We start from the raw sequence: 16,739 nt of genomic DNA on the forward strand, positions 1-16,739 counted from the left end.
CTCTCTTCCCCCCAGTCGCTCTCTCTCTTCCCCACCAGTCGCTCTCTCTCTTCCCCCCCAGTCGCTCTCTCTCTTCCCCCCCAGTCGCTCTCTCTCTTCCCCCCCAGTCGCTCTCTCTTCCCCCCCAGTCGCTCTCTCTCTTCCCCCCCAGTCGCTCTCTCTCTTCCCCCCCAGTCGCTCTCTCTCTTCCCCCCCAGTCGCTCTCTCTTCCCCCCCAGTCGCTCTCTCTCTTCCCCCCGTCGCTCTCTCTTCCCCCCAGTCGCTCTCTCTCTTCCCCCCAGTCGCTCTCTCTCTTCCCCCCCAGTCGCTCCCCTCTTCCCCCCCAGTCGCTCCCCCTCTTCCCCCCGTCGCTCTCTCTCTTCCCCCCCAGTCGCTCTCTCTTCCCCCCAGTCGCTCTCTCTCTTCCCCCCAGTCGCTCTCTCTCTTCCCCCCCGTCGCTCTCTCTCTTCCCCCCGTCGCTCTCTCTCTTCCCCCGTCGCTCTCTCTCTTCCCCCGTCGCTCTCTCTCTTCCCCCCGTCGCTCTCTCTCTTCCCCCCGTCGCTCTCTCTTCCCCCCAGTCGCTCTCTCTCTTCCCCCCCCGTCGCTCCCTCTCTTCCCCCCCAGTCGCTCCCTCTCTTCCCCCCCAGTCGCTCGCTCTCTTCCCCCCCAGTCGCTCGCTCTCTTCCCCCCCAGTCGCTCGCTCTCTTCCCCCCCAGTCGCTCGCTCTCTTCCCCCCCAGTCGCTCGCTCTCTTCCCCCCCAGTCGCTCGCTCTCTTCCCCCCAGTCGCTCGCTCGCTTCCCCCGTCGCTCGCTTCCCCCCCGTCGCTCGCTCTCTTCCCCCGTCGCTCTCTCTCTTCCCCCCCGTCGCTCTCTCTCTTCCCCCCACAGTCGCTCTCTCTTCCCCCCCCCAGTCGCTCTCTCTTCCCCCCCCGTCGCTCTCTCTCTTCCCCCCAGTCGCTCTCTCTCTTCCCCCCCAGTCGCTCTCTCTCTTCCCCCCCAGTCGCTCTCTCTCTTCCCCCCCAGTCGCTCTCTCTCTTCCCCCCCAGTCGCTCTCTCTCTTCCCCCCCAGTCGCTCTCTCTCTTCCCCCCCAGTCGCTCTCTCTCTTCCCCCCCCCAGTAGCTCTCTCTTCCCCCCCAGTCGCGCTCTCTCTTCCCCCCCAGTCACGCTCTCTCTCTCTCTTCCAACAACAACATGCCCTCAAAAGACCCTCGGCACCACCGGGCACTTCAGCTGGTCTCTATATATAAAGCGGTACTTCTGTCCTTCAGTCTGTTTGTCTGTCTGTCTGGCTATACACTCTCAAGTTATAGAGCGTACCTACACGTGAGTTCCATCAAAAGAAAGCTTACGATTCCGGAACGGTCATAAGCGTATTTACTTTTCGGTCGGACAAAAATTGTGCCCACGGTATCCAAAAAACGTTCAAAATTCCGCTCATTAGCCACTCATTAGCATCGAGTGACGTGAAGGTCGACCAATCGTACGGTCGAGCAACCCGACGGTCGACCAATCGCTGCGTCGCGGGGGCGGGTTCGTCGCGCGTGCGGGCGGGCCATCCTAGAGTCGAGTGACAGGACGACTGACCAATCCTATACTTCAGTGACCTGACGGTTGACCAGTTGTGCGTGGGCGGGCCTAATCATTCTGAACCGAGGTGAGTGGCTGCCATCTTGATTCCAAACTCTTCGTTTCTTTTTTCCGCTATCTGCGTGTTTCTTTTCAAATCTACATTTCCAGCAAAAAAAAAGTTGCTTTTAAAACACAAATTCTTTTTTTTTTTTTTTTTTTTAAAAGTTATTTCATTTGTCAATCTTTTCTCTTACATCTATAATTTTCCTACCTTTCACCGTTTTTGCCACGGCTGAGCTAGGGACCACCCCTCCCGCTGGGCCCGCCCCCGCGATCGCCACCATCTTGGTAAAGGCTGGCGGCGCGGGACTGGGACGAGCGTAGCCATCGCCGCCATTTTGGTAAAGGCTGGCGGGGCGGGAGGGAGCCTAGCGGGAGGTGAGTTGCGGTCTCCGCGGGGCTTTGGCTCAGCTGATCGGGCGCTCATCAGGGGCCGGCCCGCAACACATCGACCGGAGGAGCGGCGGCTCTCTCTCTCCTTCGCCCCCGCGGCTCGGGAAGGGGGCTGGTGCTCGGGAGGGCGGGGCTCGGGAGGCCGGTGCTCGGGAGAGCGGGAAGGGGGGGGGAAGGGTTGCCCCGGCAACAGGGCTCAGGAGGGCGTGGGGCGGGGCTCGGGCTGACCGGGGCGCTGCGCTCGGCTGGGCCATGTCAGTGCGCGGGGCGGCACAGAGCTCCGCGGAGCCATCGCCGGCAGAGGGTAGAGGGTCTGCTGGCTTCCCCCCTCCCTTTCTCCCCCCGTCCCTTTCTCCCTTCCCCCCTCCTCCCCCACCCTTCCCCCCCCACCCCTTCCCACCCGCCCCTTCCCACCCCCCACACGCCCCCACCCCCCCACATGCCCCCTCCCCACCTCCACCCCACCGTTCCCCCCCTCCCTCCCCTTCCCCCGTCGCTCGCTCTCCTCCCACCATTCGCTCGCTCTCCTCCCCCCCCGTCGCTCGCTCTCCTCCCCCCCCGTCGCTCGCTCTCCTCCCCCCCGTCGCTCGCTCTCCTCCCCCCCGTCGCTCGCTCTCCTCCCCCCCGTCGCTCGCTCTCCTCCCCCCCGTCGCTCGCTCTCCTCCGCCCCGTCGCTCGCTCTCCTCCGCCCCGTCGCTCGCTCTCCTCCGCCCAGTCGCTCGCTCTCCTCCGCCCAGTCGCTCGCTCTCCTCCGCCCCAGTCGCTCGCTCTCCTCCGCCCCAGTCGCTCGCTCTCCTCCGCCCCAGTCGCTCGCTCTCCTCCCCCCCAGTCGCTCGCTCTCCTCCCCCCAGTCGCTCGCTCTCCTCCCCCCAGTCGCTCGCTCTCCTCCCCCAGTCGCTCGCTCTCCTCCCCCCAGTCGCTCGCTCTCCTCCCCCCAGTCGCTCGCTCTCCTCCCCCCAGTCGCTCGCTCTCCTCCCCCCAGTCGCTCGCTCTCCTCCCCCCAGTCGCTCGCTCTCCTCCCCCAGTCGCTCGCTCTCCTCCCCCCAGTCGCTCGCTCTCCTCCCCCCAGTCGCTCGCTCTCTTCCCCCCGTCGCTCTCTCTCTTCCCCCCCGTCGCTCTCTCTTCCCCCCAGTTGCTCTCTCTCTTCCCACCCGTCGCTCTCTCTTCCCCCCAGTCGCGCTCTCTCTTCCCCCCCGTCGCTCTCTCTCTTCCCCCCGTCTCTCTCTCTCTCTCTCTTCCCCCCCGTCTCTCTCGCTCTCTCTTCCCCTCATCTCTCTCTCTCTCTCTCTCTCTCTTCCCCCCGTCTCTCTCTCTCTCTCTTCCCCCCCAGTCGCTCTCTCACTTCCCCCCAGTCGCTCTCTCTCTTCCCCCCCAGTCGCTCTCTCTCTTCCCCCCCCAGTCGCTCTCTCTCTTCCCCCCCAGTCGCTCTCTCTCTTCCCCCCCAGTCGCTCTCTCTCTTCCCCCCCAGTCGCTCTCTCTCTTCCCCCCCAGTCGCTCTCTCTCTTCCCCCCCAGTCGCTCTCTCTCTTCCCCCCCAGTCGCTCTCTCTCTTCCCCCCCAGTCGCTCTCTCTCTTCCCCCCCAGTCGCTCTCTCTCTTCCCCCCCAGTCGCTCTCTCTCTTCCCCCCCAGTCGCTCTCTCTCTTCCCCCCCAGTCGCTCTCTCTCTTCCCCCCCAGCCGCTCTCTCTCTTCCCCCCCAGCCGCTCTCTCTCTTCCCCCCCAGCCGCTCTCTCTCTTCACCCCCAGCCGCTCTCTCTCTTCCCCCCCAGTCGCTCTCTCTCTTCCCCCCCAGTCGCTCTCTCTCTTCCCCCCCAGTCGCTCTCTCTCTTCCCCCCCAGTCGCTCTCTCTCTTCCCCCCCAGTCGCTCTCTCTCTTCCCCCCCAGTCGCTCTCTCTCTTCCCCCCAGTCGCTCTCTCTCTTCCCCCCCAGTCGCTCTCTCTCTTCCCCCCAGTCGCTCTCTCTCTTCCCCCCCCAGTCGCTCTCCCTCTTCCCCCCCAGTCGCTCTCTCTCTTTCCCCCCAGTCGCTCTCTCTTCCCCCCCAGTCGCTCTCTCTTCCCCCCCAGTCGCTCTCTCTCTTCCCCCCAGTCGCTCTCTCTCTTCCCCCCCGTCGCTCTCTCTCTTCCCCCCCGTCGCTCTCTCTCTTCCCCCCGTCGCTCTCTCTCTTCCCCCCCGTCGCTCTCTCTCTTCCCCCCGTCGCTCTCTCTCTTCCCCCCAGTCGCTCTCTCTTCCCCCCAGTCGCTCCCTCTCTTCCCCCCCAGTCGCTCCCTCTCTTCCCCCCCAGTCGCTCCCTCTCTTCCCCCCCAGTCGCTCCCTCTCTTCCCCCCCAGTCGCTCGCTCTCTTCCCCCCCAGTCGCTCGCTCTCTTCCCCCCCAGTCGCTCGCTCTCTTCCCCCCCAGTCGCTCGCTCTCTTCCCCCCCAGTCGCTCGCTCTCTTCCCCCCCAGTCGCTCGCTTCCCCCCCGTCGCTCGCTCTCTTCCCCCGTCGCTCTCTCTCTTCCCCCCCGTCGCTCTCTCTCTTCCCCCACAGTCGCTCTCTCTCTTTCCCCCCCCAGTCGCTCTCTCTTCCCCCCCCAGTCGCTCTCTCTCTTCCCCCCCAGTCGCTCTCTCTCTTCCCCCCCAGTCGCTCTCTCTCTTCCCCCCCCCCAGTAGCTCTCTCTTCCCCCCCAGTCGCGCTCTCTCTTCCCCCCCAGTCACGCTCTCTCTTCCCCCCCAGTCACGCTCTCTCTCTCTCTTCCAACAACATGCCCTCAAAAGACCCTCGGCACCACCGGGCACTTCAGCTGGTCTCTATATATAAAGCGGTACTTCTGTCCTTCAGTCTGTTTGTCTGTCTGTCTGGCTATACACTCTCAAGTTATAGAGCGTACCTACACGTGAGTTACATCAAAAGAAAGCTTACGATTCCGGAACGGTCATAAGCGTATTTACTTTTCGGTCGGACAAAAATTGCGCCCACGGTATCCAAAAAACGTTCAAAATTCCGCTCATTATTCAAAATTCCGCTCATTAGCATCGAGTGACGTGAAGGTCGACCAATCGTACGGTCGAGCAACCCGACGGTCGACCAATCGCTGCGTCGCGGGGGCGGGTTCGTCGCGCGTGCGGGCGGGCCATCCTAGAGTCGAGTGACAGGACGACTGACCAATCCTATACTTCAGTGACCTGACGGTTGACCAGTTGTGCGTGGGCGGGCCTAATCATTCTGAACCGAGGTGAGTGGCTGCCATCTTGATTCCAAACTCTTCGTTTCTTTTTTCCGCTATCTGCGTGTTTCTTTTCAAATCTACATTTCCAGCAAAAAAAAAGTTGCTTTTAAAACACAAATTCTTTTTTTTTTTTTTTTTTAAAGTTATTTCATTTGTCAATCTTTTCTCTTACATCTATAATTTTCCTACCTTTCACCGTTTTTGCCACGGCCGAGCTAGGGACCACCCCTCCCGCTGGGCCCGCCCCCGCGATCGCCACCATCTTGGTAAAGGCTGGCGGCGCGGGACTGGGACGAGCGTAGCCATCGCCGCCATTTTGGTAAAGGCTGGCGGGGCGGGAGGGAGCCTAGCGGGAGGTGAGTTGCGGTCTCCGCGGGGCTTGGGCTCAGCTGATCGGGCGCTCATCAGGGGCCGGCCCGCAACACATCGACCGGAGGAGCGGCGGCTCTCTCTCTCCTTCGCCCCCGCGGCTCGGGAAGGGGGCTGGTGCTCGGGAGGGCGGGGCTCGGGAGGCCGGTGCTCGGGAGAGCGGGAAGGGGGGGGGAAGGGTTGCCCCGGCAACAGGGCTCAGGAGGGCGTGGGGCGGGGCTCGGGCTGACCGGGGCGCTGCGCTCGGCTGGGCCATGTCAGTGGCACAGAGCTCCGCGGAGCCATCGCCGGCAGAGGGGAGAGGGTCTGCTGGCTTCCCCCCTCCCTTTCTCCCCCCGTCCCTTTCTCCCTTCCCCCCTCCTCCCCCACCCTTCACCCCCCACACCCTTCCCACCCGCCCCTTCCCACCCCCCACACGCCCCCACCCCCCCACATGCCCCCTCCCCACCTCCACCCCACCGTTCCCCCCCCTCCCTCCCCTTCCCCCCCAGTCGCTCGCTCTCCTCCCCCCATTCGCTCGCTCTCCTCCCCCCGTCGCTCGCTCTCCTCCCCCCCGTCGCTCGCTCTCCTCCCCCCCGTCGCTCGCTCTCCTCCCCCCGTCGCTCGCTCTCCTCCGCCCCGTCGCTCGCTCTCCTCCGCCCCAGTCGCTCGCTCTCCTCCGCCCCAGTCGCTCGCTCTCCTCCGCCCCAGTCGCTCGCTCTCCTCCCCCCAGTCGCTCGCTCTCCTCCCCCCAGTCGCTCGCTCTCCTCCCCCCCAGTCGCTCGCTCTCCTCCCCCCAGTCGCTCGCTCTCCTCCCCCCAGTCGCTCGCTCTCCTCCCCCCAGTCGCTCGCTCTCCTCCCCCCAGTCGCTCGCTCTCCTCCCCCCAGTCGCTCGCTCTCCTCCCCCCAGTCGCTCGCTCTCCTCCCCCCGTCGCTCTCTCTCTTCCCCCCCGTCGCTCTCTCTCTTCCCCCCAGTCGCTCTCTCTCTTCCCACCCGTCGCTCTCTCTCTTCCCCCCAGTCGCGCTCTCTCTTCCCCCCCGTCGCTCTCTCTCTCTCTCTTCCCCCCCGTCTCTCTCGCTCTCTCTTCCCCCTGTCTCTCTCTCTTCCCCTCATCTCTCTCTCTCTCTCTCTCTCTCTTCCCTCCCCAGTCGCTCTCTCTCTTCCCCCCCAGTCGCGCTCTCTCTTCCCCCCCAGTCGCTCTCTCTCTTCCCCCCCAGTCGCTCTCTCTCTTCCCCCCCAGTCGCTCTCTCTCTTCCCCCCCAGTCGCTCTCTCTCTTCCCCCCCAGTCGCTCTCTCTCTTCCCCCCCAGTCGCTCTCTCTCTTCCCCCCCAGCCGCTCTCTCTCTTCCCCCCCAGCCGCTCTCTCTCTTCCCCCCCCAGCCGCTCTCTCTCTTCCCCCCCAGTCGCTCTCTCTCTTCACCCCCAGTCGCTCTCTCTCTTCCCCCCCCAGTCGCTCTCTCTCTTCCCCCCCAGTCGCTCTCTCTCTTCCCCCCCAGTCGCTCTCTCTCTTCCCCCCCAGCCGCTCTCTCTCTTCCCCCCCAGTCGCTCTCTCTCTTCACCCCCAGTCGCTCTCTCTCTTCCCCCCCAGTCGCTCTCTCTTCCCCCCCAGTCGCTCTCTCTCTTCCCCCCCAGTCGCTCTCTCTCTTCCCCCCCAGTCGCTCTCTCTCTTCCCCCCCCAGTCGCTCTCTCTCTTCCCCCCCAGTCGCTCGCTCTCTTCCCCCCCAGTCGCTCGCTCTCTTCCCCCCCAGTCGCTCGCTCTCTTCCCCCCCAGTCGCTCGCTCTCTTCCCCCCCAGTCGCTCGCTCTCTTCCCCCCCAAGTCGCTCGCTCTCTTCCCCCCAGTCGCTCGCTCTCTCTCTCTTCCAACAACATCATGCCCTGGAAAAAGCCTCGGCACCGCCTGGCACTCCAGCTGGTATAAAACGGTTGGTCCGTCTGTCTTTCTGTCTGTTTGGCTGTCTGTCTGTTTGTCTGTCCGGCTATACAATCAAAAGTTATAGAGCATACCTACACATATGTTATATCAAAAGAAAGCTTATCATTAGGGGACTCTAATAGGCGTATTTACTTTTTGGTCAGACAAAAATTGTTCGGACAGTATACAAAAAAGTTTCAAAACACGGTAACATTCCACTCATTAGCATTGAGTGACGTGATGGTTGACCAATCGTACAGGGGATTAACCTGATGGTTGACCAATCGGTGCGTCACGGGGGGGGGGGGCGTTTCATTGCGTGTGTGGGCGGGCCAAATCCTTCTGAGCCGAGGTGAGTGGCCGCCATCTTGATTCCTAACTATTGATTTCTTTTTCCCACTTTCTGCGTGTAAATATAGAATCCCAGCAAAAAAAAAGTTGCTTTTAAAAGAAAAAAAAATCCTTTTGGAAAGGGTACTCGGGCTTTCCCCCCCTCGGCGGTGGATGAGCTGCCTGCAGGCCTCAGGCCTCAGCCTCTCCTCGCCAGCCACGCCCGAGCTAGGCACTGCCCGTCCTGCCCCGCGATCGCCGCCATCTTGGTAAAGGCTGGCGGCGCGGGACTGAGCCGAGCGTAGCCATCACCGCCATCTTAGTAAAGGCTGGCGGGGTGGGAGTCAGCAGCACGCGCCTCAACGTCGGCGGCGGCCCGGAGCGCGACATCAGCTAAGGTGAGTCTGGCTGGGCCTCACGCGCTAGGCCGCGCACCGGCCGGCCCTGAGGCGCTGATCTGCACACGGTGGCTTCGCCTCACCGCATCCGGGCTCTGAGGAAAGGCAGAGAGAGAGGGGGAGGGAGGGACAGAGAGGAAATCAGGGAGAGACAGGGGGAGGGAGAGGAGAGGGCGGGAGGGAGAGGAGAGGGGGGGAGGGAGAGGAGAGGGGGGAGGGAGAGAGAGGAGGGGGGAGGGAGAGGATGGGGGGGAGGGAGAGGAGGGACCGCGTCCACATCCACAGGAAATGAATATCGATCTTTGCTAAAGCCCTGAAGGACGTCGCTTTTAACCGGGCCCATACCCAGACTCCAAGAGGACCCCCCCCCCGACCACCAGAGATCAGCGGGGTACATATCAGGACCACTACAGAGACCACCACCACACCAACCGAGACCAGAGAGGATCCCCATGCACAACAACATCAGACCTGCACCACTCCTGTCTCCGCTCCCAGCCAGATGGAGAGATGCACAGGACGTACGCAATACCTCAGACAGAGACAATCCATTAAGAGACAATAAGCAGATGTGCAGCAGCATCTACTTCCGCCTTATGGATCAAAGACTAATTAATAGAAAGAACTGTAACCAAGTAGTATTAACATTTATAGACAACTGAGATGACCTTTTCCCCCCACATTTAGACACGACAAACACATATCATTCTTTAACCTATCATAGTAAAAGATCAAACTTAACATGAAATCCTTATATATTTTGACCTGGAATATCCAAGGTCTACGCTCTTCGGTGCTCGACGTGAAGAGTAGGACCCCAGAGTTCATAGATGAAACTAAAGATCTAGGTATTATCATTTTACAGGAAACTTGGTATGAAGGAAAAGGACACACTGGATGTCCCCAAGAGTACACTGAGCCGGTGGTCCCCTCCAATAAATTACCAAGAATAACCCAAGGCAGAGACTCCGGAGGCATACTGATCTGGTTTAAAACAGAACTTAAGAATTACATCAAATTTATAAAAAAGGGCGAAAACCACATATGGCTCAAAATTGAGAGGGAGATTATCTCTAACACCCAAGACGTTTACATTTGCACACTTTATATCCCCCCAATGGATCCCCGTACTTTAAAGAGGACACCTTCTCCAACATAGAGGGGGAAATTACCCAATACCAGGCCCATGGGAACGTGTTGATCTGTGGGGACCTCAATTCAAGAACTGGCAAAGAACCAGGCTTCACCAATAATCAGGGAAACAATTACGTATTCGGGAATAACCACTTCGATATCCCTTCCCTCCCATACAGGCATAACTGCGACAAGCAGACAAATACCAACGGAAAACAGCTCCTACAGCTCTGTCGAAGCCTGGGTCTGTACATTGTCAATGGTAGGTTCATAGGAGACCTCCTAGGAAGATCGACCTATTGCTCACCTCTTGGCTGCAGCACCGTAGACTATATGATTACAGATTTGGACCCATCCTCTTTCAGAGCATTCACAGTCAAACCACAAACAACACTGTCAGATCACAGTCAAATTACTATGTATCTTAAAAAGACAGAAACAAACAACATAGAAACACAACCCAGTAAACTGTACAACACCAAAAAATCGTACAGATGGGCCAAAAACGACACGGAAAAATACCAGAAAGCAATTAGCAATGAATCAACTCAAGCTCTCTTGGACACCTTTCTGGATAACATATACACTCACAATAAAGAAGGTGTAAACCGGGCAGTGAATAACCTAAACAACATTTTTGATAATTTGGCAACAAGGTCAAACTTGAAAGCTCGCAAGAACAAACCCAAAACAAAAAACTATGAAAAATGGTTTGACCCAGATTGCCATAACATGAGGAAAAAACTTAGAAAAATATCAAACCAAAACCACAGACATCCAGAAAACGAGGAATTACGCCTTACTTATTGCCAGACACTAACACAATACAGAAACACACTCAGAACCAAAAAAGAGCAATATATTAAGAACACACTCAGCTCCATTGAGGAATCCATTGATTCCAATTGCTTCTGGGACAACTGGAATACACTACACAAAAAACAACACGACAAATTGGCCATTCAAAATGGGGACACATGGGAAAACCACTTTGAAAAATTATACCAGAAAAACACACTAAGGCCAGAGCAACACCAAATATGCAAAAAACTGGAAAAGCTCGAAATGGCCATAAAAGATAACCAAAACCCGCTAGACTCCATAATAACAGAAAAAGAACTTTTTGAAAAACTCAAGGACCTGCGACCAGGAAAAGCTTGCGGGACAGACGGCATACTAAACGAGATGATTAAACACACAGACGATAAAATGAAACTGGCTATCCTAAAACTCTTCAACTTGGCTCTGAGTGTCGGTTACTTCCCTGATATCTGGAACAAAGGACTCATAACGCCCATATACAAAAGTGGGGACAAAGTCGACCCAAATAACTATCGAGGCACCTGTGTAAACAGTAACCTGGGGAAGGGATTCTGTAGCATCATAAACAAAAGACTTATAAACTTCCTTGAGGAGCACAATGTCTTGAATAAAAGCCAAATTGGATTCCTGCCAAACTATAGAACATCAGATCATATCTTCACCCTACAGACCCTAATTGACAAACACGTTCACCATAACAAAAGCAAAATCTACGCATGCTTTATAGATTTCCAGAAGGCTTTCGACTCCATCTGGCATGACAATTTATTCCTGAAACTTATCGAAAGCGGGGTAGGGGGAAAAACATATGATGTAATTAAATCAATGTATACAAACAACAAATGTGCAGTTAAAATTGGAGACAAACAAACAAAATACTTCCCACAGGGGCGGGGGGTGACGCAGGGCTCGCCAATCTCACTGACACTCTTTAATATTTACATAAATGAATTGGCAAAATTACTTGAACAATCGACAGCACCCGGCCTCACCCTATATGAATCCAAGGTTAAATTCCTCCTCTATGCAGACGACCTGGTTCTGCTGTCACCAACTAAGGAGGGTCTACAGCAGAACCTGGATCTGCTGGAGTCGTACTGCCAGACTTGGGCCCTGACAATAAATCCCCAAAAAACCAAAGTCCTTGTGTTCCAGCAAAGATCCAGACATCAGGGACCCAAAATAAATTTCACAATAGGAACAACCAAAATTGAACAAACCACTAACTACACATACTTGGGCTTAAAAATCAGTTCTACGGGAAACTTCAAACTGGCTGTGAATGAACTGAAAGAGAAAGCAAGAAGGGCTTTCTATGCCATTAAATAATCAATCCAAATAGAAATCCCAATTAGCATTTGGCTCAAAATTTTCAAATCAGTAATTGAACCAATTGCACTCTATGGCAGTGAGTGTGGGGACCGCTAACACATCAAGAATTTGCAAAATGGGACAAACACCCAATTGAGATCCTACATGCAGAATTCTGTAAAAGTATCCTCCGGACTCAAAGGAAAACAGTAAACAATGCATGCAGGGCAGAACTAGGCCAATATCCATTAATAATCACTATCCAAAAAAGAGCCACCAAATTTTGGAAACACCTAGAAATGAGCAACCCCCAATGCTATCACTACGACGCCCTGAAATGCCAAGAAATGACCATAAAGAAGAATACCCTCAGTCAACTAGTCCTGGGACTCAGTGAAGTAACTACTAACACTACTAACAATAACCAGCCCCAGGACAGTGACAGCGTAACACAAAGAATTCGACCCAACACAATCGTCGCTAAGCAAAAGGAAAAATATCTGACATATTGGGCAGAAACAACAAAAACCCAAAGCAAACTCAATTGCTACTTGGCCCTAAACAGACAATACAACATAGCTGAATACCTGACCATGGTAAAGGACAGCAAACTGAGAAAAATCTTGACAATGTACAGACTTAGTGAACATAGCCTGGCGATCGAAAAAGGTAGACACAGGCAGACCCGGCTACCAAGAGAGGACAGGATATGCTCTCACTGCAGTCAGGGAATGGTGGAGACAGAGATGCACTTCCTCACAGCTTGTAGAAAATATCAGGGCATAAGGGAGAATTTCTACCCAAAATTCACAAAATTATGCCCGGAATTCAGAAATTTGAATGACGACCAAAAACTCCCATACCTACTAGGGGAAGAGAGAAATTGTGTAACCTTAGCGGCACACTATGTTACAGCTTGCCATAAACAGAGGGACAACCACTAAAGATAAGATAAGAGTATATATAAATTATATGAAAGTATATTTATACACTCAGGGATATATCTGTTTATACACTGTATGGATAGATCTGTACTTTTGTGAACAAACATGAATGTCTTCCGATGCTTTGGCAACATAAGATGTAACTTGTCATGCCAATAAAGCGATTTGAATTGAATTGAATTGAATTGGGAGGGAGAGGTGGGGGGGGGAGGGAGAGGGGGAGGGAGGGAGAGGAGGGGGGAGGGAGAGGAGGGGAGGGAGAGGAATGGGGGAGGGAGTGGAGAGGGGGGAGGGAGAGGAGGGGGAGGGAGAGGAGGGGGAGGGAGAGGAGGGGGAGGGAGAGGAGGGGGAGGGAGAGGAGGGGGAGGGAGAGGAGGGGGAGGGAGAGGAGGGGGAGGGAGAGGAGGGGGAGGGAGAGGAGAGGGAGGGAGAGGAGAGGGAGGGAGAGGAGAGGGAGGGAGAGGAGAGGGAGGGAGAGGAGAGGGAGGGAGGGAGAGGAGAGGGAGGGAGAGGAGAGGGAGGGAGAGGAGAGGGAGGGAGAGGAGAGGGAGGGAGAGGAGAGGGAGGGAGAGGAGAGGGAGGGAGAGGAGAGGGAGAGGAGAGGAGAGGGAGGGAGAGGAGAGGGAGGGAGAGGAGAGGGAGGGAGAGGAGAGGGAGGGAGAGGAGAGGGAGGGAGAGGAGAGGGAGGGAGAGGAGAGGGGGAGAGAGGAGAGGGGGAGAGAGGAGAGGGGGAGAGAGGAGAGGGGGAGAGAGGAGAGGGGGAGAGAGGAGAGGGGGAGAGAGGAGAGGGGGAGGGGAGAGGGGGGGAGGGGAGGGGGCGGAGAGGGAGAGGAGAGGGAGAGGAGAGGGAGAGGAGAGGAGAGGGGGGAGGGAGAGGAGAGGGGGGAGGGAGAGGAGAGGGGGGAGGGAGAGGAGAGGGGGGAGGGAGAGGAGAGGGGGGAGGGAGAGGAGAGGGGGGAGGGAGAGGAGAGGGGGGAGGGAGAGGAGAGGGGGGAGGGAGAGGAGAGGGGGGAGGGAGAGGAGAGGGGGGAGGGAGAGAGGGGGGGAGGGAGAGGAGAGGGGGGAGGGAGAGGAGAGGGGAGAGGAGAGGGGGGAGGGAGAGGAGAGGGGGGAGGGAGAGGAGAGGGGGGTAGGGAGAGGAAGAGGAGAGGGAGAGGAGAAGGGGGAGGGAGAGGAGAGGAGGTAGGGAGGGAGGGAGAGGAGAGGGGGAGAGAGGAGAGGGGGAGGGAGGGAGAGGAGGGGGGAGGGAGGGAGAGGAGGGGGGAGGGAGGGAGGGGGAGGGAGGGTGAGGAGAGGGGGAGGGAGGGTGAGGAGAAGGGAGGGAGGGAGAGGAGAGGGGAGGGAGGGAGAGGAGAGGGGAGGGAGGGAGAGAGAGTAAAGCAGGGAGAGACAGGGGGCGGGAGAAAGAGAGGGTGAGGGAGGGAAAGAGGGGGTGGAACAGGGAGGGAGAGCTCGCCTTCTTCCTTCCTTCCTTCCTTCGCAGGGGTCGATCGGGCCAGGCCTGAGGCCGTCCTTCCCCTCCTCTCTCTCTTCTCCCCGTCTCTCTCTCTCTCTTCCAACGACAACATGCCCTCAAAAAACTCTCTGCACCGCCGGGCACTCCAGCTAGTATTTAATAATTCATTAGAAAAACATGTAGAGCCAGAGGACTGGCAGATAACTAATGTAATACCAATATTTAAGAAGGGGGATCAAATATGGCCAGGGAACTATAGACCAGTCAGCTTAACATCGGTGGTAGGAAAAATAATGGAATCCCTACTAAAGGAGAAAATAGAAAAACAACTAGAAACCAAAAATATAATAATGAATAGTCAACATGGATTTCAAAAAGGAAAATCTCGCTTGACAACCAACCTCATTGAATTCTATGAAGAGGTAACAGAGAGAGTAGACAAGGATAATGTAAATACATGTAATTTATCTGATTTCCCAAAACCCTTTGATAAGGTGCCTCATAATAGACTAATGAATAATGTCAGAGAATGCGGAGTCAGGAGACAAGTAGCAGAGTGGATAACTCGCTGGCTGCAAGACAGAAAGCAGAGAGTAGGGGTAAAGGGTAGCTATTCAGAGTGGCAGAAAGTGGGCAGTGGTGTTCCACAAGGATCAGTGCTGGGACCACTGTTGTTCACAATTTATATTAACGATTTAGACTTTAGAATCAAAGCACAATTTCTAAATTTGCGAATGACACCAAATTATGGGGATAGTCAATACTGAGGAGGCCTGCAACACATTACAAGAAGACATTAATAAACTTGCAGAACGGGCATAAAATTAGTAAATGAAATTCAACACAGATAAGTATGTATTATATTTTGGTAAGAATAATAAGGAGCTCACTTATTACTTGGAAAATAAGAATCTAATTGGGGTAGAGGAGCAAAGGGATCTCGGAGTACAATTACACAAATCACTAAAAGTTGCGACACAAGTTAGCAAGGCCATAGAAAAGCAAACCAAGCACTAGGGTTTATTTCCAGAGGGATAGAATTGAAAAGTAGGGAAGTTTTGTCAAACTTGTATCGAACCTTGGATAGACCACACTTGGAGTACTGTGTACAGTTCTGGGCGCCATATTATAAAAAGGATATTGAGGCACAGGAGAGGGTGCAGAGAAGATTTACAAGGATGATACTGTGGCGGAGCCACTAAGGGACTCCGATCAAATGTATATAATTCCCTTTAACAATATGTTAACTGCAGCCTGAGTCTGTATCTTTGTATATACTGTTTGCATGTACAGAGCGCGGTCCCTTTAAGAGCGTGGGTAAACGCGATGACGTCATGCCGTTCATCACATGATCCCCCATCGGCGGGAAAAACGTGATGACGTCATGACACCAGCCTCGGGACCGCCCAAGCAGTCCTCGTGGAGCCTCCGAACTGACTAGACCTGTTTTCGTAGTTCTCGTGTATTGGTTTGTTAAACTCAGTTTGTTTTATATTAAACATCGTTTGCTGATCGCCTGAGTCGACCTCAGTCTCTTGATAGGAACTAGACATTCCTACAATACCAGAAATGCGAGGGTATATCTATCAGGAAAGGATGAACAGGCTTGAGTCTCTTTTGGTTAAAGTGAATAGTATAGATGCATTTAAGGGGAGGCTAGATAAGCATATGAGGGAGAAGGGAATAGAGGGTTATGTTGATAGATTTAGACGAGGAAAGACGGGAGGAGGCTCGTGTGGAGCATAAACGCCGTCTTGGATGGGTTGGTCCGAATGGCCTGTTTCTGTGCTGTATATCCTATGTAATTCTATGTATCAACAGGCTGCAAAATATCAATCCCCTCCCTCCTAATGAGGGCGTCACAGGGGGGGTCATTGTGTGGCATCCATTGCATGGCGAGGGATGCCAGCTGTCTGTGCAGACCCTCCTGCCCAGGGTTTGCACTAACCCCGTACGTTGATTGTCACTTCAATCATGTTAAAGCAATCAGCCAAAATTTGCTCAGGAGTTTCCCCACTGGCCACCCTAACTGAGATAGAAGATCGTCAGAAATCGCGATTGACCGGGGAACCGAAGAATGTTTCTGTCCCTCACTCAAACACGGCAGATATTGTCACTACAACAGCAACATGCTTTCAAATGGAGATGAGAGAATTAAGAACGACCACAGGGTGACACTCGTCTCTCAGGACTCCAGTGTCCAGCACAGCACAGTGCACCTCGTACACAGTGTCTCACACCCACCATCCTTGCACTGAGGGAGATCCAACCAGGAGCAATGTGAAAACCCTGCTCCTCTCCACGTATGGGATCAGAGTAACTTTGCACTGTTCACAAAAAAGGCCATGAATGTCACTTGATCCAGTAACCTGAGGGAAGTGGATTTGAAAAGGATCCCATGCAGATTGTTGATAAGTGACTCGATAACTAGAGGACACAGATTTAAGATAATTGACAAAAGAACCAGAGGCGAGATGAGGAGACATTTTTTGCAACGAGTTGTTGTGATTTGGAATGCTCTGCCTGAAAGGGCGGTGGAAGCAGATTCAATAATAACTTTCAAAAGGGAATTGGTACATACCTGAAGGGGAAAAAATGCAGTGCTATGGGAAACGAGCAGGTGAGTGGGACTAATTGAATACCTCTACCAACGAGCCAGCACTGGCACAATGGGCTGAATGGCCTCCTTCTGTGCTGTGTGATTCTATGATTCTAAGTATTAGAGCAGACCACATAAGGGAAACGTAGGGAACTGCCGGAGACTAAGCTCGATGGCTGACTATTCCACCAAGAGGGGTGGTGCAATATCCCAGATGATGTGGGGAGATAGTCGAGCAGACAGCAGTTTAAGAGTGTTTCTACAACAGTTTGTATCGCAG

At 55.2% G+C, this 16,739-nt stretch overlaps 1 protein-coding gene across 2 annotated transcripts in view; it reads right to left on the minus strand.

Moving 5' to 3' along the window:
* LOC147108474 (myosin light chain kinase 2, skeletal/cardiac muscle-like) overlaps positions 1-16,739 on the minus strand; it is a 949,466-nt gene that overhangs the window by 298,324 nt on the left and 634,403 nt on the right. The window lies entirely within an intron of this gene.

Source organism: Somniosus microcephalus, chromosome 13, assembly GCF_052327205.1.
Source record: "Somniosus microcephalus isolate GS21.2 chromosome 13, FLI_Smic_1.0, whole genome shotgun sequence".
Lineage (NCBI taxonomy): Eukaryota > Metazoa > Chordata > Chondrichthyes > Squaliformes > Somniosidae > Somniosus > Somniosus microcephalus.